The sequence below is a fragment of the Corythoichthys intestinalis genome, chromosome 14 (assembly GCF_030265065.1).
Source record: "Corythoichthys intestinalis isolate RoL2023-P3 chromosome 14, ASM3026506v1, whole genome shotgun sequence".
Taxonomy (NCBI): Eukaryota; Metazoa; Chordata; class Actinopteri; order Syngnathiformes; family Syngnathidae; genus Corythoichthys; species Corythoichthys intestinalis.
Window position 1 is genome coordinate 5791543 of NC_080408.1, and position 26277 is coordinate 5817819.

At 40.4% G+C, this 26277-nt stretch overlaps 1 pseudogene; it reads right to left on the bottom strand.

The window, feature by feature from the left end:
• The window catches only part of LOC130929641 (transcriptional repressor p66 alpha-like), a 69810-nt pseudogene that overhangs the window by 12080 nt on the left and 31453 nt on the right, over positions 1-26277 (bottom strand).

The following is a 26277-nucleotide window of genomic DNA, read 5'->3' on the forward strand; positions in this document are numbered from 1 at the left end:
GTACATATCAGGGTAGCTGGCAGATGTCAGGCAAATACGGCGGAGACAGCGGGTCGAAAAACATCTATTTAGGCATCAAATATGGATCTGGCGAATGGATAAACTGAAGCTTTTCCACATAACGCCTTTTATGCAACACATCAAGTGAGTTTACGGCATCCGAAAGCACCGGATCTTCCATGAAATGCATTATAAATTGCTCGATCAATTGAGACCATTGATAATACAGACACAAAATGACGGACAAGGGGGCGGAACCATACAGCGAGCACGTGATTTTGTGACGTTGGTGGGTAGGGTCTTTAGTCAGGTGCGCCTTATAGTGCGAAAATCTGGGTATATATTTCAAATGAAAAAAAAAAATCAAAAAATATATTATAATAAAATTATTTCAACTATTGAATTTTTAAAAAATTTTGATTGAAGTGATTTTTCTTTTGAAAAAAAAATTTTTTTTTTGTTTGAAGCAACTTATTTTTTTGATTGAATAATAAAGACACAACTGTCCTAGCCAAAATGTGGTCCAAACGCAAAATTACATGACTTCAATCAAAAAAGTTGTTTCAATAAAAAAAAACTTGACTCAAATAAAAAAAAAAAAAAAAAATTCAATCAAAGAAAAATAGTTTTCAAATACATTTTTTTTGAGTTTGGAATTCATTTTTGCATTCAAACACATTTTTTTTTTTAGATTGAAGTGACTTTTTCTTCGATTGAAAATATATGTTTTTATTGAAGCAACTTTTTATTTCATTGAAGCATTTTTTTTTTGGATTGAATAATAAAGACACAAATCTACCTCCATATGAAACCCGTGGGGTTCAGTACCTTTAGCAAGGTTAAGAACCACTTGATTGGATCATTTCACATGTTATTTTCACGTTACACCACAAGAGGTCGCTCAAGACCTGTGTTTCAACATTGGTGGTAACTTATAAAAACAACTGATAAGGGCTGAACAAAATGGCAAAGAAAAGAAAATTCTGCAGATTAAGAACTGCAAGTAATGAAATAAGCAGCCGGGAACAATAATCGAGCAGCAGAAAGAAAGTTTGGAGTTTGACAGAAACTTGTAAGGGACTGGTGAACTGTTGTTCTCTAGCTTTTTTATTTTAACCCTTAGATGCATAAGTGGGTCAAAAATGACCCGGTGAGGTTGTTTTCTTGAAACATCTTCGGATTGAAAAATTGCTATCAATTCATATTCCAGGTATTCCTCAAAAAACATGTTTTTGATATAATGCCATTAAAAACTTTTGATGATTTTGTATACATTTGAAGAAATTGTCATTTTTGTATTACTACGCTAACATGCATTTTCTATGGAATCCAAAGGGAATCTTTCATTCTTATCAACTTTGGCTGTCAGGAATAAATTTACCCTGGACCACACAGACTAGGTATGTAAAAAGTGACATCCCTTAAGGAGATTATTTTACACAGCAAGAGCCGATACGTGTACTGTAAGTATTATGTCCATATAGTATTTTGTGTGTGTGTGTCTTTCATGACTCTTTTTATTATTATCTATCAACAAATTAATCTACTTCATAAGTAGCTAGCTAATAAGGCTAGGTTCATACTGCAGGTCCTAATGCACAATTCCGATTTTTTGGTCATATCTGTTTTTTGGGCGTACCCGCTCAGACTGCCTTTGTCCATTGAGCCTGTTCAAGTATCACACATGCGCTCTAATTTGCAGTCCGAGATGCGCTGAGCAAACTGGCCGCATGCGCAGGAGCATTGGAGCAGAGAGAAAACCAAGCATTGTCAGGCTTATCCTCAACCCATTTTATCTTATTATGACTGTTGTCAAGCCCGCTCCTTCCTCAAAAGCCGCCTTCAAGCTAGGCGCTAACACTAATGCACAGCTGCACCGCTACCGTAGCACCCGGTCTCTCTCGCGCTTTGCTGATGTTAATTGCTGCATGAAGTCCAATTTGGGGGACTTGACAGTTCGGACCACAGCCACATTCTGGAAAAATGTGGCCTGGGTGGGATTTTGACCACATACGGATATGACCTTGATCGAATTTGAAATGGTCCACTTTTATGCAACTTTTCCCGTTCAGTCGAGTCGGGAAAACACGAAAAAATCAGATTCGAACCTAACCTAGGTTAGCTAACATTACTGTATATACTGTATAGTGTGTGTGGACCCTGACTATTGTTCAGGTGGCAGTGGCAGTTGTCCACCTGGAAATCCAATTGAACAGGCTCAATCTTACTGATAAGACACAACTTATGTGTCCTCTGAAGAAGAAAGTGTCCAAATCATGGCCAAAAGAATGAGTTGGTAGGGCTCTTACTAGAGAGAATTACCTCCCACCCAGGGCAGAACACAGAACCACAATATCCTCAGAAATCGGTTGGTGCCTCCACAAGGGCTTAGCGCCGCTGTCTCACCAAAAAGATGAATGGGAGCTCTTCATCATTGACGTTAAAATAAAAGGAAGGATAAAGTCTACTGCTGTTCTGTTTTTTTTTTCCCCAAAAATGTTAATTGAATCATAAAGATATTTCAAGCATGAAATCATTCTTGTGTGGCCCTAAATATAATACAGTGGTACCTCGACATACGATCGCTTCGACACCCGATCTTTTCGACATCCGACGTAAAATTTGACTTGCCATTTGTTTCTACATCCGACGACATGCTCGAAATACGACGACATGACAGCACCGCAGACAAATGCACGGCGGATTTTCTTGTGTGAGAAATCAACACAAAAGATTTCAAAAAGGGTGGTACAGGTGATGAAACAAAGAAAAAGGTGACGCTAATCTTTTAAATGGAGTTGCAAATTATAGAAAAATATGAGCGTGGGGTGCGCATCCGTGAACTGGCTCAAGAATACAACTCCACGGTGTTCGGCCATTCCTTACTACGCGGCGAAACGTCCTACACAATGCTCAGGGCGCACGCATGCGCACATCGGTTAGAAGCGGCGATTACTCACTATTTTTGTTTTTATTTAGTTATTTAGAACCTTTTCACAGCCTCAAAGATACTTTTTGCATGTATTACCCTCTCATACTTTTAACCATTGTGTTTTTTTGTGTTAGCTTTGAAGCAGTTGACCACATTAGTCACGTAGCGTGTTTAAACCGTCCTTATTTGATATAACTACATTTAAGTATTTTCTGCAGGCATTTTTTTAGTACCTTATTCCTGTATGCATCTAAACAAAACAAGTTTAGAGCGCACGGTAGTACTTTAGGTGTCAAAATCGACTAATGTAGGACGTTTCGCCGTTGTAGGATATTTTGGCAGAACAACGGTCCTCTTCCGACCACCGTTCGCCAGTCTTTATAAGTTAAACTGATAATTATTATTGTGGTAAAATCACCAAAGAAATCGCCAGCTTTGCCATTTGCCAACTTATTCAACACAAAACGCCTACTGTCTGCCGCAATTGACGGGGTTCTCAAGAAAACATTGAAAGGGAAAGTGAAACTCTGTGAAAGGGAAAGTGAAACTGTTTCTGGCACGATAGCGCCGTGGCGCGTTCAGGTACAGCAAAAAACATCCGCCACATTAGAACCCGATTTGTTACATTATTACAGGAATTATTGTATTATTATTATATTTTTCCGATTTTTATTTGTAATGTATTCGTTTTACTATGTGTAATTGCCATTTGTAATAGTACCAGCAGTATTTATTAAGGATTTAGAGTAGGTTTTTGGGCTGTGGAACGAATTAATGGAATTATAATGTATTCCTACGGGAAAATCCTGCTCGACATACAACCATTTCGACTTACAAACAAGGTCCTGGAACGAATTAACTTCGTATGTAGAGGTACCACTGTACTAATTAATATACAAGTGATTATTCTTCACCAAAATGACATACAAACACATTGGTTCTAATATGGGTCATTTTTGACCCACTTATGGAAGAGTGTAGGGTCCAGTAACTTGTGCATCTCAGGGTTAAATTTCTTTTCAAGATGAAATGTCTGTTCTCGGTGTTGGATTTTATCGAATAAATTTCCCCCAAAAATGCGACTTATACTCAGGTGCGAAATATATGGTACATAGGAAACACGTCTCCGCTTACGGAATTTTCTGTTTAAGAGATGACTTCCAGAAGCAATTCATTTTGTAAATACCACTGTATTCAGGAGTGAGATACTGACCAGTGAGTTTGCAGTGCTTCCCACTCTGATGAGGCCCGCCTGAACCATGTTTCTCTGACCCTGGCCTGCAGGGGTTGAGGTCCGGGCACCCAACAGTAGAGGGGGCGGCCCTGAGCCTCCACCTCCAGAGGATGCCAACTGCTGCTGTTGCTGCTGCTGGCGCAGAGCCTGGATCTGCTGTGGAGAGACAGAGATGGGCTAACTGAGACAATAAGAGGCGACGACACACAAGAGGTGCGGTGGACAGAAGAGGGACATCCGCAACGCCAGTTATTGGTGAACTACATTCCCATACAAACACACATCGAGGTATCAATTAGCTTAGCGAGGAGATGTTTGAGAGTTATTACGTTCAATTTTGCTTAACAAATCAATATATTTATCCACATGGATTAATTGTTACACCCCTAGTGGCAACCTATGGCAGATGTGTACACATAGTTTGCCAAGTAATCGTATGTAGACATGACAAAAAGGCAAATCACAAACTGATATAGCCTTGTAATACATTTTTAAAAAATATTATTAAAAGTAGGGTTGTTCCGATCATGTTTTTTTGCTCCCGATCCGATCCCGATCGTTTTAGTTTGAGTATCTGCCGATCCCGTTATTTCCCGATCCGATTGCTTTTTTTTTTTTGCTCCCGATTCAATTCCAATCATTCCCGATAATTTTTCCCGATCATATAGATTTTGGCAATGCATTAAGAAAAAAATGAATAAAACTCGGACGAATATATACATTCAACATACAGTACATAAGTACTGTATTTGTTTATTATGACAATAAATACATTCTTTCTGTGAGAGGGATCCACGGATAGAAAGACTTGTAATTCTTAAAGGATAAAATGTGACCTTGTATATTTTGACTAAATATTGCCATCTAGTGTATTTGTTGAGCTTTCAGTAAATGATACTGGAGCCATTTACAGTGCCTTGCAAAAGTATTCGGCCCCCTTGAATCTTGCAACCTTTCGCCACATTTAGGGCTTCAAACATGAAGATATGAAATTTAATTTTTTTGTCAAGAATCAACAACAAGTGGGACACAATCGTGAAGTGGAACAACATTTATTGGATAATTTAAACTTTTTTAACAAATAAAAAACTGAAAAGTGGGGCGTGCAATATTATTCGGCCCCTTTACTTTCAGTGCAGCAAACTCACTCCAGAAGTTCAGTGAGGATCTCTGAATGATCCAATGTTGTCCTAAATGACCGATGATGATAAATAGAATCCACCTATGTGTAATCAAGTCTCTGTATAAATGCACCTGCTCTGTGATAGTCTCAGGGTTCTGTTTAAAGTGCAGAGAGCATTATGAAAACCAAGGAACACACCAGGCAGGTCCGAGATACTGTTGTGGAGAAGTTTAAAGCCGGATTTGGATACAAAAAGATTTCCCAAGCTTTAAACATCTCAAGGAGCACTGTGCAAGCCATCATATTGAAATGGAAGGAGCATCAGACCACTGCAAATCTACCAAGACCCGGCCGTCCTTCCAAACTTTCTTCTCAAACAAGGAGAAAACTGATCGGAGATGCAGCCAAGAGGCCCATGATCACTCTGGATGAACTGCAGAGATCTACAGCTGAGGTGGGAGAGTCTGTCCATAGGACAACAATCAGTCGTACACTGCACAAATCTGGCCTTTATGCAAGAGTGGCAAGAAGAAAGCCATTTCTCAAAGATATCCATAAAAAGTCTCGTTTAAAGTTTGTCACAGGCCACCTGGGAGACACACCAAACATGTGGAAGAAGGTGCTCTGGTCAGATGAAACCAAAATTGAACTTTTTGGCCACAATGCAAAACGATATGTTTGGCGTAAAAGCAACACAGCTCATCACCCTGAACACACCATCCCCACTGTCAAACATGGTGGTGGCAGCATCATGGTTTGGGCCTGCTTTTCTTCAGCAGGGACAGGGAAGATGGTTAAAATTGACGGGAAGACGGATGCAGCCAAATACAGGAACATTCTGGAAGAAAACCTGTTGGTATCTGCACAAGACCTGAGACTGGGACGGAGATTTATCTTCCAACAGGACAATGATCCAAAACATAAAGCCAAATCTACAATGGAATGGTTCAAAAATAAACGTATCCAGGTGTTAGAATGGCCAAGTCAAAGTCCAGACCTGAATCCAATGGAGAATCTGTGGAAAGAGCTGAAGACTGCTGTTCACAAACACTCTCCATCCAACCTCACTGAGCTCGAGCTGTTTTGCAAGGAAGAATGGGCAAGAATGTCAGTCTCTCGATGTGCAAAACTGATAGAAACATACCCCAAGCGACTTGCAGCTGTAATTGGAGCAAAAGGTGGCGCTACAAAGTATAAACGCAAGGGGGCCGAATAATATTGCACGCCCCACTTTTCAGTTTTTTATTTGTTAAAAAAGTTTAAATTATCCAATAAATTTTGTTCCACTTCACGATTGTGTCCCACTTGTTGTTGATTCTTGACAAAAAATTAAAATTTTATATCTTAATGTTTGAAGCCTGAAATGTGGCGAAAGGTTGCAAGGTTCAAGGGGGCCGAATACTTTTGCAAGGCACTGTAACTTCAGCCCAAATGCATGATGGGAGGAGCAACCATGACTGTGCGTAGTGGTACCAATTGATATATCTTCTCTGCGTTGGGAAATAAAATAGGGTGTTAAGAAAAAGATCAACTACTACCTTTCTTCCCCACATTGCTTCCCACGACACCTCTAATTGTTGAGAGAGGGATTATAAGGCTTTAGCCAATTATAAAAAAAAGCTTTAAAGGCTGCCAAAATTCTCTACTCATTTAACATTGCCTTTTAACTCCATGTATACGTAAAACGGTGCCATTATAGATTGAACGCGACAATGTGTGAGTGGGTAGTGCAACGCATGCATTAACTGCGTTAAATATTTAAAAGTTACTACCGCCGTTACGCGATAAATTTGATAGCCCTAGTCTAAGCCAAAACTAAAGACTCTGGATGAGTGTAAGAGATTTTGTCTGTAACGTTAAATACAATTAGAAAACGAATTAATTAAAAAAAAAAAAAAATTTAAAAAGGCATGTCCGATATTTTTTTTTGCCTGATTCCGATACTTTGAAAATGACGTGATCGGACCCGGACATCTCTAATAAATATAATTACTTTCATTTTATGGCTGGGTTGAAACAAAAGCGGTTGCGCATTGTTTGTAAACTGGGGTTTCCAGGGTAAAACGGACAAATTGAAAATAGTTCGGGGGTTTAATGCGCCGTGAATCTGCTATGGCAGCATATACTGTAGACATGTTGTTTTATCAAACACAACAGTTGTTTTGGCTTCAAATACAGCACTTTCTTTTTAAGAGGAGTGCAAGAGCAGAAACTGCTTTTTCAGTCTTGTCTGTGTTTTCCGCCATACCAATAAGTTAGCGAAAGTACTTACCTGCGCTCCTCTGACCAGAGGCGGCATGATGATCTGGGAGCCATGTTTAGAAGACAACTGCTGCCCTCCGCGCACCAAAGGCGGCGGTATGACTGTGCCTGAACTTCGACCGGTTACGATCTAGTCAGACGGACGGAGAACGGCCAATCAGAAACGCTGTCGGACAATGTAAAGGTGACTTGTTTTGTTAACCTGCTGTGAGCCTTTGCTGCTTCCGATGGTCCCTCGTATTAAAGGAGGTGGCGCGCAGGTAATGGACAGCCCTGAAGCCTGAGGAATAGCAGTTATATTGCAGTTCAGGGTTCACGCAGCTCCTAAATGATTTTATTTTTTACCTTTTGAAGACAATCCCTCTGTAACTGGCTCTGTCTGAGTTTCTTCAGCAGCACCAGCTTGGCCTCCTCCAGCCTCAGCTCCTCTTTCAGCCTCTTAATGATGCGCTCCCGCTCAGCCGGGCTGCTCTTCTGCACTCGACACACCAAATCAATCACTTACGAGACAAATAACCGCATCCGGTCATGCATTCTCCATCTTTCATTCATTTGAAATCCGATTGAATTTAAACATTTGTCAAAGCCATGCTGTATGAGAGCCTGATCGGAACTTCTGTCCGTGTTTGCAACTCTACGATAGAGCCGGGCGGTACATCGAAAATTAACCTTTACCGAAATTCATCAGGATGACCGACGTAATTTTGACCATGTCGGTAAATTCGGTAATTTGACAAAACAAGTAAAAATATAGTCTTTTCATCCCGCATTGACTCTGTTATTCGGCTATGTTCATTCCCTTTTAAGAACGCAGTCAGTGTGCTTACGTATGAAGTCACGTGGTTATCAGGACCTCAAACAAACAGAAGCCCGGTAGGCTAATGCTAGCGGCTAACGCTACAAGCAAACGTGATGGGGTCGGGCTTTTGGGAGCTTCGCCAAACTTTCACCCGACATTAAGTAGACTTTTGGCGGCCACCAGACGGGCTTTCACCCACTTTCCACTCTGGTTCTTAGGATTTCAGGACCGCTAGCGGCTAACAGCGGCTACACATGAACGTGAAGGAGTCAGATCTTGTCGAAACGGCTGAACTTAATGACTGGATTGTGCACGGACTGCATCTAGCAATTAGTATGTCGCGTTATTTTGTATCTCTTTGTGTGTGTGATTTCTTTGACATCTTTTATGATGGTAAAGCATTCAGCATAAATTATAATCCAACAGTGACCGTTTATTGGCCACAGCTATTTTTCTGTATGTGCTTGCTTTACTCTGTGTCATTACTGCCAACATAAAATCTTTACTGTTTCATTGGCATAAGAGCAATATAGCTTTAATGTGTGTGTGTCTGTGTGGGGAGTGCATGTGTGTGCGTGATGTATTTTAAAAAATGCTTTGGTAAAAAACAAAAAAACAAAAACTGAAACCATGAAGTAAACCCTTATGTTGAGTAATTATGTCACAGCAGCCATGAACAGTAAGTTGTTTTAAATGTACTGTTCAAACTGTAAGGCATTTGTGTTACAATTACATGTTTGCACAGTCGTCGTATTGATTTTAATAATATACATTGTTCAGGTCATACAAGCTGTTATAAATGCTCATACAGTACTTGAATTCTTATTGTTTACAAGAATTTTTTATATACCGTATTGGCCCGAATATAAGACGGTGTTTTTTGCATTGAAATAAGACTGAAAATGAGGTCTTATATTCGAGGTCTAGACATTATACCCATTCACGACGCTAGATGGCGCCAGATATCATGGAAGCGATGTTCCATCATGAGAGATCTCAGCTACTCTCAAGTTTAACCAGTTTGCATTATTTTATTGCAATGTTTTTCCTTATTCAGATTTGTTTCAAGACTACAGTTACAGTTAGACTTCACTTTGATGGTTAATGCAGTTACTGCAATTTTGTTCTTTTATCAAAATAGATTGGTTTATTTACATTTCAAAAAAAAGGTAAATCTGCTCAATTTACCGTGATACGTACTTAAGGCCATATTGCCCAGCCCTACTCTACGAGTAATAGTTGTGCTATGTTCAGAACGGTGATTGTCCTAAAAACGCATTTCACCATGAGGAGTTCTGTGTCCAGGTCCTTCAAGTGGTTCACACCATTCATAGGTGGACTTGGCGAGTCGTTATCCGACAAGATGATGACGTCATCATCGTCGTCGTCTTCAGGGGATGGAGGCCGCTTCTCTCTTTTGATGCTGTTGGGAAAAATATGTCAAGTGAGGATTGACAATATATCGAAAAGGTGATATACAATGGGGCAAATAAGTATTTTGTCAACCACTAATTGTGCAAGTTCTCCCACTTGAAAATATTAGAGAAGCCTGTAATTGTCAACATGGGTAAACCTCAACCATGAGAGAAAGAATGTGGAAAAAAACCCAGAAAAATCACATTGTTTGATTTTTAAAGAATTTATTTGCAAATCCTGGTGGAAAATAAGTATTTGGTCAATACCAAAAGTTCATCTTAATACTTTGTTATGTACCCTTTGTTGGCAATAACGGAGGCCAAACGTTTTCTGTAACTCTTCACAAGCTTTTCACACACTCTTGCTGGTATTTTGGCCCATTCCTCCATGCAGATCTCCTCTAGAGCAGTGATGTTTTGGGGCTGTCGTTGGGCAACACGGACTTTCAAGTCCCTCCACAGATTTTTTATGGGGTTGAGATCTGGAGACTGGCTAGGCCACTCCAGGACCTTGAAATGCTTCTTAGGAAGCCACTCCTTTGTTGCCCTGGCTGTGTGTTTGGGATCATTGTCATGCTAAAAGACCCAGCCACGTCTCATCTTCAATGCCCTTGCTGATGGAAGGAGATTTTTACTCAAAATCTCTCGATACATGGCCCCATTCATTCTTTCCTTTATCAGTCGTCCTGGTTCCTTTGCAGAAAAACAGCTCCAAAGCATGATGTTTCCACCCCCATGCTTCACAGTGGGTATGGTGTTCAGATGCAATTCAGTATTCTTTCTCCTCCAAACACGAGAACCTATGTTTCTACCAAAAAGTTCTATTTTGGTTTCATCTGACCATAACACATTCTCCCAGTCCTCTTCTGGATCATCCAAATGCTCTCTAGCGAACCGCAGACGGGCCTGGACGTGTACTGGCTTCAGCAGGGGGACACGTCTGGCAGGGCAGGATTTGAGTCCCTAGCGGCGCATTGTGTTACTGATAGTAGCCTTTGTTACTGTCGTCCCAGCGCTCTGTAGGTCATTCACTAGGTCCCCCCCGTGTGGTTCTGAGATTTTTGCTCACCGTTCTTGTTATCATTTTGACGCCACGGGGTGAGATCTTGCACGGAGCCCCAGATCAAGGGAGATTATCAGTGGTCTTGTATGTCTTCCATTTTCTAATAATTGCTCCCACAGTTGATTTCTTTACACCAAGCGTTTTACCTATTGCAGTTTTCCCAGCCTGGTGCAGGTCTACAATTTTGTCTCTGGTGTCCTTCGACAGCTCTTTGGTCCTGGCCATAGTGGAGTTTGGAGTGTGACTGACTGAGGTTGTGGACAGGTGTCTTTCATACCGATGAGTTAAAACAGGTGCCATTAATACAGGTAACGAGTGGAGCCTCATTAGACCTCGTTAGAAGAAGTTAGACCTCTTTGACAGCCAGAAATCTTGCTTGTTTGTAGGTGACCAAAGACTTATTTTCCACTCTAATTTGGAAAGAAATTCTTTAAAAATCAAACAATGTCATTTTCTGTTTTTTTCCCACATTCTGTCTCTCATGGTTGAGGTTTACCCATGTTGACAATTACAGGCCTCGCTAATATTTTCTTGCACAATTGGTGGTTGACTATATACTTATTTGCCCCACTGTATATACATAACTGAAATCATTATACTGTATAATGCAAATAAGGTTGCTTAAAGTTGGTGGGGACAATTTGAGCATCCTGAAAAGTTGCTAGTGTTATGTCCCTACCGTCCCTACGCAAACCTATGCCATTGCTATCAAAATAGATTCGACGCCTATAGCAGTCAATGGCAGCTCATGAGTTCAGATTGAATTCTTTTTAACTACGCACTATTTGAACCATGTGAAAATTGAGTTCAATACATCATAAAGCATGAATGTACGTTATTAAAAATGCTTTTTGGTTCCGGACATGCAACGCACGTTGGACTCTTAAAAACAAGGTCAGGCTTGTGACTCTACGCGCACATAATGCATTTTTATGAAGCATAAGTCAGTGCATGAAAACATGAGGCCTGTCTAGCCTGAGCCGCCCTCTTCGTGGTCGTGTGTGTGTGTTTCCTCGGGGCTTAGCGCCGCCATCATCACTTCCTGTGGATTAATCACTACTTCCAAAGTAGTCACATGACCCCAAAGTCACGATCACGTGACTGGCTTTTCCTCCAATACGACACCCCCTCCCCTCTCTGCTTCTTCCACGGCGGTCGCCACGGCAACGGCCGGCTGGAACCGGTTTATGACACGCGACTTCATTTTGTGTGTGTGGACTTTTTAGGGTTCAGGTGGGGAGTCGTGGCAAAATGGAGGCAGACCAAAGGTCACCTTTTGCTCTACAATGTCAACAACTATGAAACTTCACAAAGTCTCTTCATGTCCATGTCACTTGTCCTTCTGGTGTGAATTGAAAGAAGTATCACGAGTAGACGTCCAATCCGTTTGAAGTGGAAGGGTGGCAGCGAATGAACCACCCTGCCACTTCGAATTTGTTGGACGTCTACGGCCGTCAGTGGCAGCCAATAAAAGGCTGTTTCCATACATTCTGCATGGGTAAGTCTTCGACATTATACGATGACGGGACCCGGTAAAGGTCCGCGTAATTGTCGACCGGGGAAATTGCTTTCACACACAAGGGCTTTGCATAGGGACGGCAGGGACGTAACACCACCAACTTTTCAGGATGCTGAAATTGTCCCCACCAACTTTTAAGCAACGTTATTTGCATTACGGTATATAATGACTTCAGTCACAGTGGGGCAAATAAGTATTTAGTCAACCACCAATTGTGCAAGTTCTCCTACTTGAAAAGATTAGAGAGGCCTGTAATTGTCAACATGGGTAAACCTCAACCATGAGAAACAGAATGTGGGAAAAAAATCCAGAAAATAAAATTGTTTGATTTTTATAGAATTTATTTCCAAATTAGAGTGGAAAATAAGTATTTGGTCACCTACAAACAAGCAAGATTTCTGGCTGTCAAAGAGGTCTAACTTCTAACGAGGTCTAACGAGGCTCCACTCGTTACATGTATTAATGGCACCTGTTTTAACTCATTATCCGTGTAAAAGACACCTGTCCACAACTTCAGTCAGTCACACTCCAAACTCCACTATGGTCAAGACCAAAGAGCTGTCGAAGGACACTAGAGACAAAATTGTAGACCTGCACCAGGCTGGGAAGACTGAATCTGAAATAGTTAAATGCTTGGTGTAAAGAAATAAACTGTGGGAGCAATTATTAAAAATTGAAGACATACAAGACCACTGATAATCTCCCTTGATCTGGGGCTCCATGCAAGATCTCACCCCGTGGTGTCAAAATGATAACAAGAACGGTGAGCAAAAATCCCAGAACCACATGGGGGGACTTAGTGAATGACCTACAGAGAGCTGGGACCACAGTAACAAAGGCTACTATCAGTAACACAATGCACCGCCACGGACTCAAATCCTGCATTGCCAGACATGTCCCCCAGCTGAAGCGAGTACACATCCAGGCCCGTCTGCGGTTCGCTAGAGAGCATTTGGATGATCCAGAAAAGGACTGGGAGAATATGTTATGATCAGATGAAACTAAAATAGAACTTTTTGGTAGAAACAGAGGTTCTCGTGTTTGGAGGAGAACGAATACTCAATTGCATCTGAAGAACACCATACCCACTGTGAAGCAGGGGGGTGGAAACATCATGCTTTGGGGCTGTTTTTCTGCAAAGGGACCAGGACGACTGATCTGTTTAAAGGAAAGAATGAATGGGGCCATGTATCGAGAGATTTTGAGTGAAAATCTCCTTCCATCAGCAAGGGCATTGAACATGAGACGTGGCTGGGTCTTTCAACATGACAATGATCCCAAACACACAGCCAGGGCAACAAAGGAGTGGCTTCGTAAGAAGCATTTCAAGGTCCTGGAGTGGCCTAGCCAGTCTCCAGATCTCAACCCCATGGAAAATCTGCTGAGGGAGTTGAAAGTTCGTGTTGCCCAGCGACAGCCCCAAAACATCACTGCTCTAGAGGAGATCTGCATGGAGGAATGGGCCAAATTACCAGCAACAGTCTGTGAAAAGCTTGTGAAGAGTTACAGAAAATGTTTGGCCTCCGTTATTGCCAACAAAGGGTACATAACAAAGTATTGAGATGAACTTTTGGTATTGACCAAATACTTATTTTCCCACTCTAATTTGCAAATAAATTCTTTAAAAATGAAACAATGTGATTTTCTGTTTTTTTTCCACATTCTGTCTCTCATGGTTGAGGTTTACCCATGTTGACAATTACAGGCCTCTGTAATATTTTCAAGTGGGAGAACTTGCACAATTGGTGGTTGACTAAATACTTATTTGCCCCACTGTAACTGAAGTCATTAATTAATTTAGATTGATAAAATCGACCCTATCATTATTAGGTGAATTACTTTCATTATGTTCCGACTTATGTGACCACTTTTCACTTGCTGATTGTGCCAGACCATTTTTTCCCCTCAATCGCACATTTCATTGGCTGATGTCATGCTCCCACCCCCCGACAGAAATACAACATGCCGCCTCCCCTCCCTTCGAAGACGAGGAATATTAGAAGTTTTTTCTGCCAGCAGCAGCCACTGTAAGTAATGTAAAAAGATGTCACTGTTGTGGAGGTGGGGAACACATCACTAATTTTGCTACTGAGAGTCTGTCCTGCATCAGAGTTAGCATAACATTAATCTGTGCGAATTTCCCAAATTTTCATTTTTGTTTTATTTATTTAGTTCTTAAAGCATCACAAAGAAGCTTTCATTTTTTGTTGTGTTTGGCTGTGCTCGTGGACGAAAGCGGTGTTTTACCTGAAGGATGGCTCCATTTTTATTTGTTTTTGTTATTCCCTGACAGATGTTTTTTCAGTTATATTTCCAACAGACAATGTTGACTGGTCTTAAGACAAATGTTTATTTCTTGCTTCCCTGATAGATAGATTATTAACACGTTTGTATTTATTGTGTATCTTAATATAAATTCTGTTCAAATATTGCAATTTAAATTTGCTAATAAAATCTAGACATTTATTCTGGAAGTTTTCAAATTGTTCCTTTAGTAGTTTTTGAAAACAAAGGTTTGAATGGAACGGTGTATCACCTGAACTAATACATATGCACTGCAAAAACCCACTTCCTTAAAACTGGTTAAATTCCCTTGTTTTAAGTGTAAATCTACTTGAAATAAGTGAAATGATCTGCCAGCGCTTCAGTAAATTTTACTCAGATTTCTTGAAATAAGAAAAATGGCAAGCTGAAAATAATCTTAAAAGACTTATTTTAACCAAAAAGTTAGTATATTTAATAGTGCTGTCAAATGTATCGCGTTAACGGGTGGTAATTAATTTTTTAAATTATTCACGTTAAAATATTTAACGCATTTAACGCATGCGAGACAAGCGAGTGGAGTGGACACACGCATTCATTGGGACCGCGCTATTTATTGCCATATGCTTTGGCATCTCTTCCACAACAATTATAACTATAACTACCCTGTATTGAATACAACGTAGAGACACTTACTATACCATTTGCAGCCACCACTGACAGTCATGGTTGCCCAACTTCCCATCATGCATTTGGGCAGAACAGTTAAGTCGCTACTAGGGTTGTTCCGATCATGTTTTTTTGCTCCCGATCCAATCCCGATCGTTTTAATTTGAGTATCTGCCGATCACGATAATTCCCGATCCGATTGCTTTTTTTTTTGCTCCCGATTGAATTCCAATCATTCTCGATAATTTTTCCCGATCATATACATTTTGGCAACGCATTAAGAAAAAAAATGAATAAAACTCGCATGAATATATACATTCAACATACAGTCCATAAGTACTGTATTTTTTTATCATGACAATAAATCCTCAAGATGGTATTTACATTATTAACATTCTTTCTGTGAAAGGGATCCACGGATAGAAAGACTTGTAATTCTTAAAGGACAAATGTGACTAAATATTGCCATCTAGTGTATTTGTTGAGCTTTCAGTAAATGATACTGTAGACATGCCCAAATGCATGATGGGAAGTGGAACCATGACTGTGCGTAGTGCTACCAATTGATATATCTTCTCTGCGTTGGGAAATAACATAGGGTGCTTAGAAAAAGATCAGTTACTGCCTTGCTTCACACGATAATTCTAATCGTAGGGAGAGGGATTGTAAGGCTTTAGCCAATTAAAAAAAGGCTCCAAAGGCTGCTAAAATTCACTCTCCTCATTTTACGCTGCCTTTTAGTTCTCTATATAGGTAAAACAGCGCCATTACAGATTGAGCGCAACAATGCGTGAGTGGGTCGTGCAGCGCATGCATTAATTGCGTTAAATATTTTAACGTGATACATTTTCAGAAAAATTAATTACTGCCGTTATTGGGATAAATTTGATAACCCTACCTTAAGCCTAAACTAAAGACTCTGGGTGAGCGTAACATATTATGTCTGTAACGATAAATACAATTAGAAAACGATTTATTTTAAAATATATATATATTAAAAAAAAGGCATGGCCAATATTTTTTTGCCGATTCCGATAAATCCTCAAGATGGCATTTACATTATTAACATTCTTTCTGTGAAAGGGATCCACTGATGGAAAGACTTGTAATTCTTAAAGGACAAATGTGACTTTGTATATTGTGACTAAATATTGCCATCTAGTGGATTTTTATGAGCTTTCAGTAAATGATAATTCAGCCATTTAACCTCTGCCCAAATGCATGATGGGAAGTGCAACCATGACTGTGCGTAATGGTACCAATTGATATATCTTCTCAGCGTTGGGAAATAAAATAGGGTGTTGAGAAAAAGATCAACTTCTACCTTTCTTTCCCACAATGCTTCCCACAATATTTCTGATCGTTGAGAGAGGGATTGTAAGGCTTTAGCCAAATTAGAAAATCTTAAAAGGCTGCCAAAATTCTCTCTACTCATATTACATTGCCTTTTAGTTCTTGGTATACGTAATACAGTGCCATTATAGATTGAACGCGACAATGCGTGAGTGGGTAGCACAGCACATGCGTTAAATCCGTTAAATTTTTTAATGTTGTTACCGCCGTTGACGCGATAAATTTGACAGCCCCACTTTAAGCCAAAACTAAAGATTCTGGATGAGTGTAAGACATTTTGTCTGTAACGTTAAATACCATTAGAAAACGGTTTAATTAAAAAAATATATATATATGTATTAAAAAAGGCATGTCCGATATTTTTTTGCCGATTCCGATACTTTGAAAATGACGTGATCGGACCCGATCGATCGGCATCTCTACCATTTACCCAATCTGTTTGGTCATATTAATGTCCTGGCTGCGGCAAAAAGTACGGTATCCATGCACATTATGGTGTTATATCGTCCCTACCAATATTGAGACCAAACCTAAGCCCTTGTTCACACATAAAGGCTACCCATTTGAATTTTAACGGTGGTCAGGTCTGTGTGAAAAGGGGCCTATGTGATGCATGAAAAGCCCCTCCAATTTGACAGGTTCTTACCCTTTGGAAGTGCTCATGTCCACTGGCTGCTCTCCAGTCTGGACCTCCACTTTGATGGTTGCCTTCACCTCCCCAGCAGCCATCAAGCCACCGGACACTTTGGGTTTTGAAGGCTGGAAGCGCTTCACGGCATCCACGTCGTTTTCCGCCTTCGGCTCCTTGTCGCCGCATCCGATTTGATTGTCCGAGCTCGCTTCACGAGCGGCCTCGTCTTTCACGGGTTTGTATTCAAAAGATGGCGCTAACGGCCCTGGTTCCTCATTGGATCCAGTCCTGGTCAGACTTTGACCACCTTGTTCCAGTTTTGGCTCAGGTTGAGGTGGAATTGAATCCCGGGTTGTGGGTTCTGACTCCTCCAGCTTAGGTTTTTTGCTTTCATTGTCAGGACCGGAAGGTTCCGTAGTAGTCCGAGGTGCCGCGTCCCTCTCCAGTGCCCTTTTCTGGCTGCGTGTCTGGCGGACGGCCTCCTCAGACATCCCCTGTGAATACATCACGGAAAGGATTTGGTTAGATATGTGGATTATGCTGGGCGTTTAAACAAATCTGTGGGTCAAACACCAAGAAATGTCGGCCACTAGGGGTGTGACAATACAGTTGTGGTCAAAAGTTTACATACACTTGTGAAGAACATGATGTCATGGCTCTCTTGAGTTTCCAGTTATTTCTTCAACTCTGATTTTTCTCTGATAGAGTGATTGGAACAGATACCTCTTTGTCACAAAAAATATTCATGAAGTTTGGTTCTTTTATGGCTTTATTATGGGTGAACAGAAAAAAAGGGATCAAATCTGCCGGGTCAAAAATATACATACAGCAGCGCTAATATTTGGTAACAGGTCCCTTGGCCATTTTCACTTCAATTAGGCGCTTTAGGTAGCCATCCACAAGCTTCTGGCAAGCTTCTGGTGGAATCTTTGACCACTCCTCTTGACAGAATTGGTGCAGTTCAGTTAAATTTGATGGCTTTCTGACATGGACTTGTTTCTTCAGCATTGTCCACAAGTTCTCAATGGGACTTTGGGAAAACCTTAATTCTAGCCTGATTTAGCCATTCCATTACCACTTTTGATGTGTCTTTGGGGTCATTGTCCTGTTGGAACACCCAACTGCGCCCAAGACCCAATCTTCGGGCTGATGACTTTAGGTTATCTTGAAGAATTTGAAGGAAATCCTCCTTCTTCATTATCCCATTTACTCTCTGTAAAGCACCAGTTCCATTGGAAGCAAAACAGCCCCACAGCATAATACTACCACCACCGTGCTTGACAGTAGGCATGGTGTACTTGGGGTTAAAGGCCTCACCTTTTCTCCTCCAAACATATTGCTGGGCATTGTGGCCAAACAGCTCGATTTTTGTTTCGTCTGACCACAGAACTTTCCTCCAGAAGGTCTTATCTTTGTCCATGTGATCAGCAGCAAACTTCAGTCGAGCCTTAAGGTGCCGCTTTTGGAGCAAGGGCTTCCTTCTTTCACAGCAGCCTCTCAGTCCATGGAGATGCAAAACACGCTTGACTGTGGACACTGACACCTGTGTTCCAGCAGCTTCTAATTCTTGGCAGATCTGCTTTTTGGTGATTCTCGGTTGAATCTTCACCCTCCTGACCAATTTTCTCTCAGCAGCAGGTGATAGCTTGTGTTTTCTTCCTGATCGTGGCAGCGACAAAACAGTGCCATGCACTTTATACTTACAAACAATTGTTTGCACTGTTGCTCTTGGGACCTGCAGCTGATTTGAAATGGCTCCAAGTGACTTTCCTGACTTGTTCAAGTCAATGATTGTTCAAGTCAATAATCACTCACAAGAAATTGCTAATTTGTGTTGCTGTGTGTATATTTTTGACCCAACAGATTTGATCACTTTTTCTGTTAACCCATAATAAAGTCACAAAAGAACCAAACTTCATGAATGTTTTTTGTGACAAAGAAGTATCTGTTCCAATCACTCTATGGGAGAAAAATCAGAGTTGTAGAAATAACTGGAAACTCAAGAGAGCCATGACATTATGTTCTTCACAAGTGTATGTAAACTTTTGACCACAACTGTATATCGAAATGGTGATATATCGCGATACTTTGTATCCCAAAAGGTTATCGGTATGCTCCTGCCAAGATATCGTTTTAAAAAGGTGTCAGAAGGAACCAACAAGTCGCTACTAACATCTTCCACTAGAATAGTGGCTATGTTAGCTCGCTGGCTGCCATTGACGGCTCTAGACGTCCAATTCATTTTGACTGGGAGGGGACGAATAAACGTTCATTTGCCCCCCTCAGTTACAATAGAATAGTCGTCCATTAGAATAGTGTCTACGTTAGCCCACTAGTTGCCATTGACAACGCTAGACATCTAATTCATTTTGGAGAGACAGCGAGAACCAAAAGTGGTATTTGCCACGTGGCAAAATTGATTTTGCCATGTGGCAAATTTTTTTTTTTTTGGTATGTGGCAAAATGCATTTTGGTTTGTGTGTGTGTGTGTGTGGGGGGGGGGGGGTGTATGGCATTTTTTGGGTATATGGATGTTTTGCAGGCCATACAATTCCATGCCATTGACGGCTGTGCACGTCCAAATTTTACTTTCATTTTAAATGGCAGAAAAATGTGTGGCTGTGATTTTTGACCATACACTTTAAACTACAGCACATTGACATTCAACTTAACCTTTTGACAATTACAGACCCTCCCCCCCTTTCGGTCAAAAAAAAAAATCACAGCCACACGTGTTTTTCTGCCATTTAAAATGAATGTAAAATTTGGACGTGCATAGTTGTCAATGACAGAACCTTACTTGGGTGCCAGTTGAATGTCAATGCGCTCCAATGGCGTACCGCACTTAGGCTATTTTTAGACCGTGACGTCGCATCGTAAAGCGGAAGTAAAGCCGAAGTGGGACATTATAGACCTGCCCTCGCATAGGTTTAACGTAATTTGTGCTACTTTTCGCCGGTAATCTTTCAAAAACGAACACGCCGATCACGCATTGCTTTTTTGGAACTTGTAGAAACGACTCTAGACATTACGACACATGAAGAATGTTTCATCTTACGTTTCCGGAAACCAAAAACTCGAGAGGAAAAAATGTGAAGACCGAATCAACTTTAACACCAGCTCGGTGAATCCATTCACGTTTCATATGCAGTAAACATTATGTTGGGTTGGCATGGTCTTCTAGAGGACAAAGAGGTAAGTCATTTTTATATTTTTAACTTATTCTTTTAGCGTAACGTTGTGCCGTACTGCTTCTGTCTGACAATGAATGACCTGAAAAGAATTACAATGGTATCTGACTGCCACTGTTACCGTTTCTGTTATATATATATATACATATATAAAAAACAACTTTAGTAAGGGGGAAGTGTAAATAAATTATAGAATTAAGATGTGTTATCAATGAAAAAATTAAAAGTGTTCGTTGGCTGTCACTGAGTAGCATTTGCGATCGCTACACAAAGCTAACTAAATTACCCCCAAGAACGGTAAGATGTAGGACAACCAGAGGATATATATAAGAAAGACAGGGCTGATGGTAAAAGATAGCTTGTTGAAACAGGAGAATTTCATTGTCAGTCGCGTCGATAAAAAAGCTAAAGCTATGCTTAGGTCGGCTCGTTTTTTTCATGTTTTTCAGCCTTCGACACTCAAGCCATCTCTTTAACTGAACGTTTATATGTTCTTCCACATCTTTGCCAGTGAATTTGGCAGTGGGCACATCATTTTCGGAGAGAATTGTTAGGTTTAGCTCTGTAAACATCTCCTTCGTACACGATTTCCATTCATTTCCTATTAGGGACAAATGGTGGCTTGTCCTTACTTAGCAACAGTAGCTAATGTCATGGATATTAATGAGCGGAAGTGACGTGTGGCTTGTGGTACGCCATTTAAAGTGTAGGGTCATGAATCACAGCCACACATGTTTTTCTGCCATTTAAAATGAATGTAAAATTTGGACGTGCATAGCCGTCAATGGCATGGACTCGTACGCCTGCAAAACAGCCATATGCCCCCAAAAATGCAATATACCCCCCCACAAACCAAAATGCATTTTGCCACATCCCCAAAAAAAAATGCCACATGGCAAAAATTTTTTGCAACATGGCAAAAAAAAAAAAAAAAAATGCCACATGGCAAAAAAATGCCACATGGCAAAAACTTTCTGCCACATGGCAAAATCCATTTTTGCCACATGGCAAAAACCACTTTTGGTTTTCGGCCCTGCTGTCATTTTGACTGGATTGGACGCCTAGCGACGTCAATGGCACTGAAACCAGAGCATTCACTGCCAGTCTTTTGTGGGCATTTAGAGGTAAATTCTTGTTCGTTTTAGGGCATTTACAGGTTACTTCCTGTTGATTTTGAGTAGAGTTGTCAAAAGTATCGAAACAGAAATGTTGTATCCGCATACGATATTTTTGATTGCAAAAGTATCGATACTCAATATTAGTTTTTGCGCGACTGCAGAAATTTGTTGTCATGCAAGGAAATTAGATTATTTTTTTACTACTCTTGATAGTAAAGGAGAATATTTTAACATTCTCATTGGCTGTCATTGACGGCGATAGACGTCCAATCCAGTTTGACCAGTCAAATTGTCCATCGCAGTTAATAGCACTGAAAGATGAGCATTCACAGCCAGGCTGTGACCCAAAATCAACAGGAAGTGACCTGCAGGATATTTGAATTTAGTTTCGATCAGTTAATAGGCTGGGATTGACAGCAGAGCATTCATTCGCGACCAACCCTTTCACTGCAAATGGATTGGACATCTACTAGAGAAACTCATTTCAACTCACAGCAGATGGATATTTGGACGCCAAAGAGTTCATTAATACATTAATTTGGGTATTCTTATTTATGAAGTATCGAAAATGGTATTGAGTATTTTTTTTTAGTATCGATATCAAGTTGAAAATGCTAGTATTGTGACAAAAGTAAATTTGAGTCACTTCCTGTTCAGTAACCCAAAATACACAGAAATGACCCATAAATGCCCCAAAAATGAGAACGTCATCAACTTTTCCCACCAGATACGAGAGTTAACTCCAGTGTGTTTAGTGTATCTAGCGGTGGTAAAACATACTATAACGTAAGCTTGTTAACGAGGCAGATAATGTGGCTAATTCACATGCGAAGACAGCCAACTAGTTTCCTCTCTAACATTAGCCTACTTTTGTTTAAGTCTTCTGCCATTGTAAACAACTGTTCAATATAACATTTTCATAATACAGCCTGTGATGTTTTGTTCTCTTTGGCGACTGTGTTGAGAGTGTGTGTGTGTGTGTGTGTGTATAATATACAGTTGTGGTCGAAAGTTTACATACACTTGTGAAGAACATAAATGTCATGGCTCTCTTGAGTTTCCAGTTATTTCTACAACTCTGATTTTTCTCTGATAGAGTGATTGGAACAGATACTTCTTTGTCACAAAAAAACATTCATGAAGTTTGGTTCTTTTATGGCTTTATTATGGGTGAACAGAAAAAAGTGATCAAATCTGCCGGGTCAAAAATATACATACAGCAGCGCTAATATTTGGTAACATGTCCCTTGGCCATTTTCACTTCAATTAGGCGCTTTTGGTAGCCATCCACAATCTTCTAGCAAGCTTCTGGTTGAATCTTTGACCACTCCTCTTGACAGAATTGGTGCAGTTCAGTTAAATTTGATGGCTTTCTGACATGGACTTGTTTCTTCAGCATTGTCCACAAGTTCTCAGTGGGGTTTAAGTCAGGACTTTGGGAAGGCCATTCGAAAGCCTTAATTCTAGCCTGATTTAGCCATTCCATTACCACTTTTGATGTGTGTTTGGGGTCATAGTCCTGTTGGAACACCCAACTGCGCCCAAGACCCAATCTTCGGGCTGATGACGTTAGGTTATCTTGAAGAATTTGAAGGTAATCCTCTTTCTTCATTACCCCATTTACTCTCTGTAAAGCACCAGTTCCATTGGCAGCAAAACAGCCCCACAGCATAATACTACCACCACCGTGCTTGACGGTAGGCATGGTGTACTTGGGGTTAAAGGCCTCACCTTTTCTCCTCCAAACATATTGCTGGGCATTGTGGCCAAACAGCTCGATTTTTGTTTCGTCTGACCACAGAACTTTCCTCCAGAAGGTCTTATCTTTGTCCATGTGATCAGCAGCAAACTTCAGTCGAGCCTTAAGGTGCCGCTTTTGGAGCAAGGGCTTCCTTCTTGCACGGCAGCCTCTCAGTCCATGGAGATGCAAAACACCCTTGACTGTGGACACTGACACCTGTGTTCTAGCAGCTTCTAATTCTTGGCAGATCTGCTTTTTGGTGATTCTCGGTTGAATCTTCACCCTCCTGACTAATTTTCTCTCAGCAGCAGGTGATAGCTTGTGTTTTCTTCCTGATCGTGGCAGTGACAAAACAGTGCCATGCACTTTATACTTACAAACAATTGTTTGCACTGTTGCTCTTGGGACCTGCAGCTGCTTTGAAATGGCTCCAAATGACTTTCCTGACTTGTTCAAGTCAATGATTCGCTTTTTCAGATCCATGTATGTATATTTTTGACCCAGCAGATTTGATCACTTTTTCCGTTAACCCATAATAAAGTCATAAAAGAACCAAACTTCATGAATGTTTTTTGTGACAAAGAAGTATCTGTTCCAATCACTCTATCGGAGAAAAATCTGAGTTTTAGAAATAACTGGAAACTCAAGAGAGCCATGACATTATGTTCTTCACAAGTGTATGTAAACTTTTGACCACAACTGTATATATGATACGAGTCATACACACAACTTTTATAAAATAATTCGATTATTTTTGTTCTGATTATAATAATGTTTATTTGTGGCTGTGGATTTAGGCTCACCTCAAGGACTGCATATTTAGAATACCGTATTTCAGTTATTAAAAAAAATTTTTTTTTTAGCTTCCCATTATACTTACAGTATGTTCCAATTTGCTAATATGTTGTTTTAAAAATAATTTTATTTTAATTAAACTCTGACAACTCAAAATAACACATTTTAGAGCTGTAATTGCAATGCCGTGATACTGTGATACTTTTGCTTAAGGTTATCGTACCGTCAGAATCTCAAACCGGTACATGCCTACACCAAACATACTAGTGCTGCAACGATTAATCGATTAACTCGAGTAATTCGATTAGAAAAAAAGCTTCGAACCAAATTACATCTTCAGGAATTTGTTTAATTCGAGTGGCGTTGTAATGGTTTGTTTCGAAAGTGTTTGCATTTAGTTTTATTGATTTGGGTGGATACACTGCCCTCTGGTGGAAACAGTGAATATGACAACTCATTTCACAAGGCTGAATCCAGCTGCTCCCTGTTAAGACCAACATCAAGTAAGTTTTTGTTTGAGCTAATATGATTGTTTATGGATTTGTAATTAAGTTTATAGGTATATTTAAACATTTTTTGTGGGGATCTGTGATTGAACCATTTGTTAACAGCATTGTAAAGATATAACGTTAGCATTTTATAGCATTTAAGCTAGCAGACTTTTGCTATCCTGGTTAGCCAACTGTTCTTTTGTTGTACATAGATCCTCATTTATTTTTTCTTTTTATACCATTCGAGGCTTAGCTCAGGTATTTTAATTTTTTCTGTCCCTTATCCGATTGCTTGATTATTCGAACTAACTAGTTCATCGATTAATTGACTACTAAAGTAATCCATAACTGCACACCTAGAACCATTTGTTAAGCGCATTTAAAAAAAAACAAACAAAAAAAAACTTAGAATTTCATAGCATTTAAGCTAGTGGACATTTGCTATGCAAGCTAACCAATTGTTCTTTTGTTGTACTTAAATCCTCATTTATCTTATTATTTCATGCCGTTCGAGGCTCAGCTCAGGTATTTTAAGTTTTTATGTTCCTTATCCGATGACTCGATTATTCGAACTAACTAGTTCGTCGATTAGCCGACGACTAAAATAATCGACAGCTGCAGCCCTACTGTAAATCCTTATTAACATCAGACAAAATGAGTAAATCCAAAATGTGCCAAAGGTTGACATGTTTCGAGTCGGACCAACACGGCGTCAGTGGGAGATGACCTTTGCCCGTATTTCACAGAAAAGATAGAGATGCGCACTTGAAACTATCACTCTATAAACTTCTATTGTAGCGTTTATAAGAATATTCCCTGCCTATTCTACCGACGACATCACTCTTACTGTCACTTGCCGCCAGGTAAACAAGATTTCTTCTATTATGGGAGAAAATTTACATTTTCTCCCATAATAAAACACAGTGAGAAACCATGATGCATACAGAAAGTGTTATAGCATATGGCAACAGCTGACTAAGTTTATGCATTTTTCATATCGACTCTTACATCACTAAAACACACATGACATGACCCTTCCCAGGATTCACTGGGACACACAAAGCACTTTTCCCGAGAACTGGTTTAAACCAGTTGGCTGGCGTGTGTGTGAAAGAGAGCTAGTTTTAACCCTCCACGTGCTGGAGCAGACGCTCCGCTTCCACAGTGGCGGCCATTATACAGTGTCTGCGTGTATGCGTAGCAGAGGGAACGTCGCCACGTACCCCACGACCTCAGGACGACCTGTTCTTTCTTACGGCTGGTCTGAATGGCTGACGGTTTCACATTTCATCTTCGTGGCATTTTTTTTTTCTCCTTTGAGGCCTTACACACACATACTTTAACACATGGATCGCAGCCGCACTGACCCACCGAGAACATGACAATACTAGTGTGAGAGCTGCTGTACAGACAAGTAAAACGTAAATAAGATGATGGCGATGACGTGTACTTACGCTGCTCATATTGCGCCACGGTTTTGATTCATATTTCCCATCAGCTCGCACGCCGTGTAGGGCGAAGGTCAAACAGCTAAACAGTTTGTTACACAAAGTGTGTACTGTGTAGCTATTTTTTCCCCCCGCAAATGTACTATTGCTTTTGGATTTCTTCCAAAGTGATCATCCAGCACAGGGTGGTGCAAATTAGGGGTGGGAACGTCTGGGTACATTAAACGCCTA